The sequence below is a fragment of the Elephantulus edwardii genome, unplaced genomic scaffold (genome assembly GCF_000299155.1).
Source record: "Elephantulus edwardii isolate Elephantulus edwardi_28Jun2011 unplaced genomic scaffold, EleEdw1.0 scaffold00039, whole genome shotgun sequence".
Taxonomy (NCBI): Eukaryota; Metazoa; Chordata; class Mammalia; order Macroscelidea; family Macroscelididae; genus Elephantulus; species Elephantulus edwardii.
The window spans coordinates 12,775,383-12,785,493 of NW_006399789.1; the positions used below are offsets into that span (position 1 = coordinate 12,775,383).

Genomic DNA, 10,111 nt, shown 5'->3' on the forward strand with positions numbered 1-10,111 from the left:
GTATATGAGTAAGACTTCCTTTTCCTGACACAGGCCCTAAACTGGCAGCAATAGCTGCCCCAATAATTTTGGCCATTCTCTGGTCTTTTCTCTTCCCTTTAGATTCCAGTTGTTAAAAGAGGGCAAAATTTAAGCAAATGTATAACAAATAATTTTGAACATTATAATCTTTTAAGCTTACGGCTAGAACTATTGACAATATCATCATTTCCAGTCCAGAGATATATGTTGCAATGTAGTACCTATTTTCCATAAATGGTTTTGGTAAGACACTCAGCAAAATTGGAAAGAAGGGAATTTCCTCATCATGGTGAAGAGTATATATGCAAAACCAAGACCAAACAGCATTCTTAATGAAGAAAAACTAAAAGTACTTTTCTTGCAAACAGGAAACAGAAAAAGATTTTCACTGTCACCACTTCTAATCAATATTGTACAAAAGTGCTTGTAGGGCAATATGACATAAAAAGGAAATAAAAGGCATCCAGATCCTCACAGAGATGGTTAAACTGTCACTATATGCAGATGATATGATAGTGTACACAGAAAACCCCAAGGATTAAAAAAAAAACCACCAAAAAACTGTTAGAGCTATGAGAACAATTTTGTAGAGTAGCAGGATAAAAGATCAATATCCAAAAATTAGTGGGAATCCTCTACAGTAACAAGAACTCAGAAAAGGAAACCAAGAAAGCAATACCGTTTACAATAGCCAACCACAAGTTGAGATACTTGAGAGTGAACCTAACTAAAGACACAAAAGACCTATAGAAGTAAAGCAAACAAACAAACAAACAAAAAAAAAACCCCAAAAACCCCCTACAGAATATTTCTGCAAGGCACAATAAAAGACCTAAAGAAATGGTAAACTGTGCTATTCATAAATAGGAAGACTCAATATTGTGAAAATGACTATCCTACCAAAAGTAATCTACATGTTTAATGCAATCCCAATACAGATACCAAATTCATTTTTCAAGAAAATCAAAAAGAAAACTGTTACGCTTATTTGGAGAGCAAAGAGACCCCAAATAGGCAAAGAAAGCACTTCTGAAAAACAAAAATGAAGTGGGAGGCATAGCACTTTTGACCTCAAAATCTTCTACATAACAGTAGCAACTAAAACAGCATAGTACTGGTACAAACACAGGCACATAGACTAATGAAACAAAATTGAGAACCCAGAAATGGACTCAGCTATGTGCTTGGTACAGAAGGCCAAGGACTACAGCTTTCAATATGGATTGAAGCACAACATCAAGAAAACAAAGATTCTTACCACTGGGCTGATTGGAAGCATCATGATGGATGGTGAAGAGATTGGGATTGTTAACAGCTTTAGTTTGCTTGATTCCACAATCCACACTCTTGGTACTAGTAGCTAGGAAATTAAAAGATGAACTGCATTGAGAAAGTCTACTGTCAGATATCATTCTAAACTGCTGAGGAGCAATGATGTCAGTCTGGAGACTCAGGTGCTCTTGATCCATGCTGTAGTCTTTGCATTTCATTGCTATGTATTAGAAAGCTGTGTAATGATCAGGGATGATAAAAGGAGAATTGATGTCTTTGAGCTGTGGTGCTGGAGAGAATATAGAATATATCATGGACTGCTAGGAGAACAAACAGGTTTGTCCTAGAGAAGGAAAAACCAGGCTGCTTCTTGGAGGCAAGGATTCTAAATCTTTGTCTGACATACTTTGGTCATGTTGCAAGGATGGACCAGTCCTTGGAGAGGGATGTCATGCTTGAGAGAGTGGAGGGACAGCACCAAAAGAGGAAGACCCTCGATGAGATGGATTGATTCAGTGACTGGGGTAATGGGAGGGGGTGTGCCAGAGACAATAAGATTGGTCCAGGTGAGAGCAGGGTTTAGAGTATGTAGGATCACTATGAGTCACAGGCAACTTCACAGCACATAACAACAATAACAACATCTATGATAAACTGATATTGGACAAGGAAATAAAACCTATCAAATGGGAAATGAAAACCTCTTCAACAAATAGTGCTGGTAAAACTGCACTGCTGACTGCAGAAAACTGAAACAGGATCCACATCTCACACCATACACAAAAATCAATTCAAGGTGGATCAGAGACCTGGCAGTAAAGCTAAAACCATAAAGTTCCTCAGAGACACACTGAGATCAAGCTTAGATCACCTAGTCTATGGTATAAAGAGAGTGCCAAATATAGCCAAAACCACACAATCTAGAGAGGACAAAATTGATGAATGGGACCTTCTAAAGACAAATTCCTGTGTGCATAAAAGACTTTTTCCCCAACAGAGTGAAAAGGAAACCTACTAACTGGGAAAAAAAATTGGCAATACCATTTGAAACAAGATTCTCAAAACTTTACAGAATCCTACAGGGCTTCCACAAGAAAAAGACTGCTCACACAATTACAAAATGGGCAAAAGACATGGAAAGAATGTTCACAGAGGAAGTTATTTTAATGGTCAACAGACACATGAAGAAATGCTCAAAATCACTGGCAATAAGAAAAATGCAAATCAGAACCACAATTAGATACCATCTCACTCCAGTAGCAGTGGAAAGATTTAAAATGACAGCAAGTAAGAAATGCTGGAGAGGATGTGTAGAGATAGGAACTCATAAGTATTGTTGGTGGGATTATAAAATGGTACAACCACTCTGGAAGGCAGTTTGGCATTTCTTCAAAAGAATGAACATAGAAATTCCATATGACCCAGCTATTCCACTGCTTGTAATATTCTCCAGAAAAATGAGAATTGAGGCTCAAAAGATTTGTACACCAATGTTCATTGCAACATTAGTCATCATTACAAGAACATACAAACAGGCCAAATGTCCAACCATAATCTAATCGGTTGAGAAATTATGGTACATTCACACAATGGAACACTTTGCAGCATACAGAGCAATGATTTTGTAAATTATTACCTAATTTGGGATCGACTGGAGGGCATTATGCTGTTAACTAACTCAGTCCTATGAGGATAAATATTGTATAAGACCATTATTATAGAACAAATATGAAGATCCAAGTTAGGGCAGGGGATGTGGGAGCAGAGTGCCATGAATGAGTGGGGGGTGTCAATAATCATAGGGTTACACAATTTGATGGAAGGAAGGAGGTGGAAGTGAAGGAAATGGGAAAGATCTGGTGTGAAAAAGTGTACACAAATTTTGTAAATAAATCAGTATAAAAAAAAACAAAAACAAAAAACCAACCCTCAACAAAACTATAGTCTTCAACATGAATTGAAGCTTAACATCAAGAAGACAAAGATTCTCACCACTGGGCCAATTGACAACACTATGATGAATGGAGAAGAGATTGAGGTTGTTAACAATTTCAGCTTGCTCAGCTCCACAATCAATACTCTTGGCAACAGAAGTCAGGATATTAAAACATGAACTGTACTGGGGAAGTCTACTGTCAAGGACCTCTGTAATGTGTTAAAGAGCAACAGTGTCAGTCTAGAGGCCATAATCTTTGCAATTACTTGCTATGAAACAGATAACTGAACAATAAGGATGACAGAAAAACTGGTGCCTTTGAATAGTGGTGCTGGAGAAGAGTAACACTGTGGACTGTTGGGAGAACAAATAGATTTGTCTTGGAGAGGGTGAAATAAGTTTCTCCTTGGAGGTAAGGATTTTAAAACTTCTGACATGCTTTGAGCATGTGGCCAGCCATGAGGGACCAGTCCTAGGAGAAAGACATCATGCTTTGAAGGGTGGAGGTACAATCCAGGAAATAAAGACTCTGGATGAAATGGATTGACATAGTAACTAGGGCAATGGGATTATTTGTGTTGGAGTCAGTGAGACCAGCTCAGGATAGAGCAGGATTCAGAGCTATTGTCATAGGGTTGAGATGGTCTCAGGCAACTCAACAGCACATAACAACAACATTGTGAATATTAAACAACATATTCCTGAATTTATAGGTGTTTGCTAATCTGAAGAGAGTTGTATGGTTAGTCAAATGCCATATCTCAATGTTGTTGTTGTTGTTATGTGCTGTCGAGTCGCTTGTGATTCACAGCGACCCTATGTACAACAGCCCTAAACTCTGCTCTGTCCTGTGCCAATCGCACTGTCTCTGACACACCCATCCCGATTATCCCAGTCACTGAGTCAATCCATCTCATAGAGGGCCTTCCCCTCCTGTGCTGTCCCTCCACCCTCCCAAGCATGATGTCCTTCTCCGTTCGAATATATCAGGGGCTCTGCAGTAGAAAGATGGGCGATCTTCTATGATTTAGTGTCAGAAATCAAATGGAGAGTCAACAACTCATCTGTTTTGATTCAAAGGTAATGAATTAATGACATACTTGTTGTTGATATTATATGCCATCATGTGGGAACCAATTCATACCTCATCCTTCAGCAGATTTTCAGGGACAATGAATCTCAGGAGAGGAGACAGCCCATCTTTCTCCCATGGAGTGGCTGGCTGGTGAACTCAAATCACGTCACTTTGGGGCAGCACAACTCCTCAATAAGCCATCAGAGCTCACTAGCAATGTATTAGGTGCTGAAACTACTAGCACGACATAAACAGACAGAACATTTGCACTGAAGAGAAATGGATTTTGTTTATGTGTTTGGGTTAATAGCACGATTCCCAATAGACTAGGACACCAGAGCCACCTGGTTATGTATTTAGAAACAAGGTCATTACTGATAAATTTGATTTGGGGATAATGAAATTACAGAAGTCAGGATATCAGGAGATTTATTGCACTAGGAAATCTACAATCATGGACCTCTCCAAATTCCTGAAGAGTAGTGATGTTTGAGGACTAAGGTGTGTCTGATTCAGGCCACAATCGTTCCAATCACTTGCTCTGCATAAGGATGAGAAAAGACTTCCAATATGTCTTAGAGGAGGTGCAGCTGAAGTTCTCCTTGGAGGCAAAGGTGATAAAGCTTTAACTCACACACTATGGGCATGTCACTAGGAGATGCTATTCCTAGGAGAGGGACATCATGCTTGGAAAGGTAGAGGTTTGAGGAAAGAGAGGAAGACTCTGAATTAGATAGACTAACATAGTGACTGCCGCAATGAGCCTCAGTGTGTCAGAAATTATGAGATGGCACAGGATAGGACAGAGTTCAGATCCGTTGTTCAGAGGGTCACTATGGGTTTTACTCGATTCGACGGCACATAACCTAAAAGACAACAATCAATGACAACTTGTACTGATGATAGCAAATGATGTATCATGTATCTAATTTCCTGGAAAGGAGACACTCGTGGTGTAGCACATAGAGATGTGCTGCTAACCGAAAGGCTGAGCCTCTCTGAAGGTTCGGATTCACCAGTGTCTCCTAGGAAAAAAAGATGGACAATCTCTTCTGGTGAGATTTATAGCCTCGGAAACCTGCTAGGTGACCAAAGATTAGTCAGTTCTGACTCCAAGGCAGTGAATGAGGTTCATTTACTGTAGGCCAAGGAGCAAAAATACCAGCTTGAGAATATTCCACATGAATTTACAGACCAATCAAGAATGGATGATTCACCTTTGTAAGAAAATAGAATAATTCTTCTAGGAACATTGGTGATCAAATCTCCATTTGCATTTAAGTTCTAATTTTGTCAGGGTATATTCCTAGCAGTGGAATACGTCGTTGTTGTTGTTATGTGCTGTCGAGTCGTTTGTGACTCATAGTGACCCTATGTACAACAGTCCTAAACTCTGCTCCGCCCTGTGCCAATCGCACTGTCTCCAATACACCCATCCCGATTCCCCAGTCACTGAATCAATCCACTTCCTAGAGGGCCTTCCCCTCCTGCGCTGTCTCTCCACCCTACCAAGCATGGTAGAGGGTCCCTTTCCAAGGACCATTCCCTCTTTACAACATGTCCAAAGTATGTCAGACAAAGCCACAAAATTCTTGCCTCCAAGGAGCAGCTCGGTTTAACCCTCTCCAGGATGAATCTGTTTGTTTTCTTGGCAGTCCATGGTGAATTTGGTGTCTATATTAGGATTGCATTAAACATGTTGATTACTTTTGGTAGAATTGTCATTTTCACGATATTGACTCTATCTATCCAGTAACAACTTTGCTTGCTGAAACTGAGGAGGACCAGAAGTGATTGATACAGAGGTCAAGAAATGTAGTCTTCAATATAAATTGAAGCCCAACATCAAGAAAACAAAGATTCTCACGACTGGGTCAATTGGTAGCACCATGATGGATGGAAAAGTTGAGGTTGTTAACAATTAGAGCTTGCTTGGCTCCACCATCAACATTCTTGGTACCAGGAGTCAGAAAATCAAAAGGCAAACTGCATTAGGTAAATCTGCTGTCAGGACCTCCTTAGAGTACTGAGAAGTAACTATTTAAGCCTAGAAACTAAGATATGCTGGATCCAGGCCATGATCTTTACCATTACCTATTATGCATCAGAGTGCTGGACAATGACTAAGGATGACAGAAGAATTGATGCTTTTGAGTTGTGGTGCTGGAAAAGTCTTCTTTTTTTCTACTAATTTTTTTTAATTTTTATAAAAAACAAGATGCCAATCTGGATGCCTTTTATTTTTTCTCTTGTCATATTGCCCTAGCAAGCACTTCCAATACAATACTCAATAGAAATGGTGACAGTGAGCATTCTTGTCTGGTCCCTGTTTGCAAGGAAAATATTTTGGGGCTTGGTTGGGGTCTTTTTCATATTTTTTATTATTAATTTCAATGAATATCTACAGAGATTTTAGAATTCCATTCATTCATTGGTGTACTTTTCTCTCCGCCCACCCTACCCCCACCCCCACTCCGCTCCTTTCCTTGAAAAGCAAAAGAGAAACTCCTCCATTGGTACAAAATCCCCCCCCCTCTGCCAGCACACCCCTACCTCCACCCCCAGGAAAATGTTTTTGGTTTTTCTCCATTGACGATGATGTTAGCTCTTGGTTTTGCATATATAATTTTCACTAGGTTGAGTAAATTCCCTTCTTTCCAATTTTGCTGAATGTCTTTATCAGGAAGTGTTGTTGGATTTTGTCAATGCCATTTCTGTATCAATTGCTAAGATCATATGGTTCTTGTTATTTACTTTGTTAATATAATGAATTATGCTAATATTCTCCTCAAAGCACCCTTCAGTATTGCAACTCATGGCTTATATTTGTTCTTCAATTCCTTCAGCTTAAGAAAGGCTGAGCAAGTTTGGCCCTCTGGACTTTCTGCATATTTTTTTCTTATTAAATCTTTTTATTCATTAGTTTTCATATCAGTCCACCATTTAAACTAGACACTGAAAGCTGTATCAACTAGCTTCTAATTTGGACACAACACCAATGTTTCACGTACAACTAGATTAAGGACCACATATTCCTGGCTGTTCCATTGGGCAGCCTCTGTACACTTCTTTGGATTCAATAGTTGTAATCTTGTTTAACATGAGCATGTGAACACAGGGCCAGATTTTATTAGTCTCAGTCCCAGAAAACTGATGGAGCACACCTTGGCGCTTATATAAATCAATGGCTGGCTTTGCCACTACTTTGTATTGTCTTAGCCTGGCAGCACCTGCTTCAGGTTTATCATCTTCCTGCTGGACTAATGGTTCACCAGTGATGTCATAAATGGCACGGACATGAGGTGAATTGAACTCCAGATTGTATACTCTCCCACACTAGGAGGGTGAACCCAACATCTGTTGGAACAATCTTTGAGTGTTTCAAATGGAATATGCAAAGAGATCTCTAGATCCAGCTTACAGATTCTGTCCAGAATTTCTGCCTGTGCAAAAGTCCTAGGAAAACCATCTAGTAGGCAGTGTTATTCTCTCCCATTCTCCTACTCCGGTATCATTAGGCGTGTGATCACATGATGTGGAAAGACCTTTCTATATGTACTGCTTTGCCACATCACCAACTTCTTTGTTCACTTGGATGTTTCTCACAAGAAATGGTTGCTGGAGAGATGCTGAAAGCAGAAGTTCTGGACGATCATCTGGCACACAGTGCCCTAGCCCGAGATGGGCATCCCAAGGATGACCACGTGTAGGAGTTTCATAGCCACTGTTTTGGCAAGGAGGGGGACAACCATCCCGGGAGGTGCCTCGGGCACTTTGTTGTTCCCTCCCCAGTGCTAGATCACCTCAACTTGTGCATGGATTCGCCAGCCACCCTGCATCAAGAATGAGAGACTTCAGAGACAGCCCTTCTGCACATTTCTTTATTATACTTTGCTTTGTCTTCCCATGCCGCCCTTTGAAATCTTCTGTTCAGTTCCATTAGGAAAGTCAGCTGCCAGGGATCTCTCAGAGTGTTGAAGAGCAACAGCATCAGTCTGGAGACTAAGGTGCGACTGATCCAGGCCATAGTATTTGCAATTGCTTGCTATGCATTAGAGAGCTGAATAATGACTAGGGATGTTGGAGAATTTATGCCTTTGAGCTGTGGTGCTGTAGAGTAATGAATATACAACAAACTGCTAGGAGAACGAACAAGTTCACCCTGGAGAAGGTGAAACCAGGCTACTCCTTGGAGGCATGGATTCTAAGGCTTAGTCTGACATACTTTGGGCTTGTTGCAAGAAAGGACCACTCTTTGGAGAGGAACATCATGCTTGGAAGGGTGGAGGGATGGAGAAAGAGAGGAAGACCATCAATGAGATGGATTCATTCAGTGACTGGGGTAATGAAGGTAGGTGTGTTGGAGACAGCAATGTTGGCACCAGATAGAGCAGGTTTCGGGGCTATTGTACATAGGGTCACTATGAGTCGCAAGTAACTCGATGGCACATAACAACAACGTCCTTAGGTGATAGTGGTATTTTAAAGTCACCTACGACTATTGTGGTGCTATTTCTTTCTTCACTTCTCTTAACCATTGTTATATGTATTTTGCAGGTCTATCATCTAGTGCATAAATGTTGACCAATGATATGTCTTCTTGATCTACTGTGTCTTTCTTTAATCCGTATATAGTGCCTTTCTTTATCTTTTATAGTGGTTTTCATCCTGAAGTCTATTTTAAACAATGGTATTTTTAATTGCTTAATATGCCTATGAAAATGGACAAGGAATAAGGGAAACTGACAAATATTGATGCCTTTGAAAAACTGATGTTGGTGAAGAATATTGAGTATCCCATGAACTGCAATAAAGAACAATCTATCTTAGAAAAATACAGAGTTCACCTGTGAACATGAATGGTGAAACTTGGAAGCAGGAGTGACAACCATTTCCTCAATAACATGCCTCTGGAAATTCTATGAACTTTGATAAATGTCAATGGTTGTAGAGGGGCTTTAGGCCTTTTACTCATAGGGTCGCTATGAGTCATGCTCAACTCGAAGACAATCAACAACAACAATAACTGGAGAGAAGAGATGCAGTTTAGTCCCTACAAAGCACATCCTGTTTGGAAACGTAGAGGATCACTGAAAAGGAGGAAGACTCTCAGGAGATACACTGTCACAATGGCTTTAACAATAAATTAAAATATAGCACTTGCAAGAATGATACAGAACTTGGCAATATTTTCCAGCATGGAAGGCCACTAGACATTGGAACAGACTTAACAGAACCTAACAACAATAACAACTTACTGTAACTAAGGCCTTGAGTTCAAAGCTGGACCACTATCCCTAAGGTATTTTTTACCCTCCACATCGTACCAAACAACCTGTATCATTCTCTAAAGTTTAATAAAAAGTATGCAGTACAGTGTTCTGTGCAAAAACATAATAATTGGAATCAGCTTGCCTGAGTTTGAAATCTTGTTACTTGAAAACTTGGACATGTTGTTTAACCACTTTCTACTTATACAGGATGGGGAATTTTACAACATCCATCTCTAGTTTTGTCATGGGATTTAAAAAGCAATTACATAAAGTGCTTAGAACAGCCTTTGGCACATATTTTGACTCAGTGTAAGTTGGATATTATGATCTCAAACTATGACATGACATATCTGTGAATATATGAAGTTGAAATAAACATTCATGCCATCCCAGCCTAAACCAATTGTCGAGGAAAAAAACCATAAGGATCCTTGTCATCAAATCAAGCAAGATTTCAAACAAAATCTCAAACTCATTGCCCTGGAGTCAGAACCAACTCACAGCTGGCCTTCCACTGGACTTCCATGGCTGTAA

The 10,111-nt window shown here is 39.9% G+C and overlaps 1 pseudogene; it reads right to left on the reverse strand.

Annotated features, from left to right (window-relative positions):
• Nucleotides 1-7,322: 7,322 nt before the first annotated feature.
• LOC102868337 lies at nt 7,323-8,056 on the reverse strand (annotated as a pseudogene).
• Between the last annotated feature and the right edge of the window lie 2,055 nt (nt 8,057-10,111).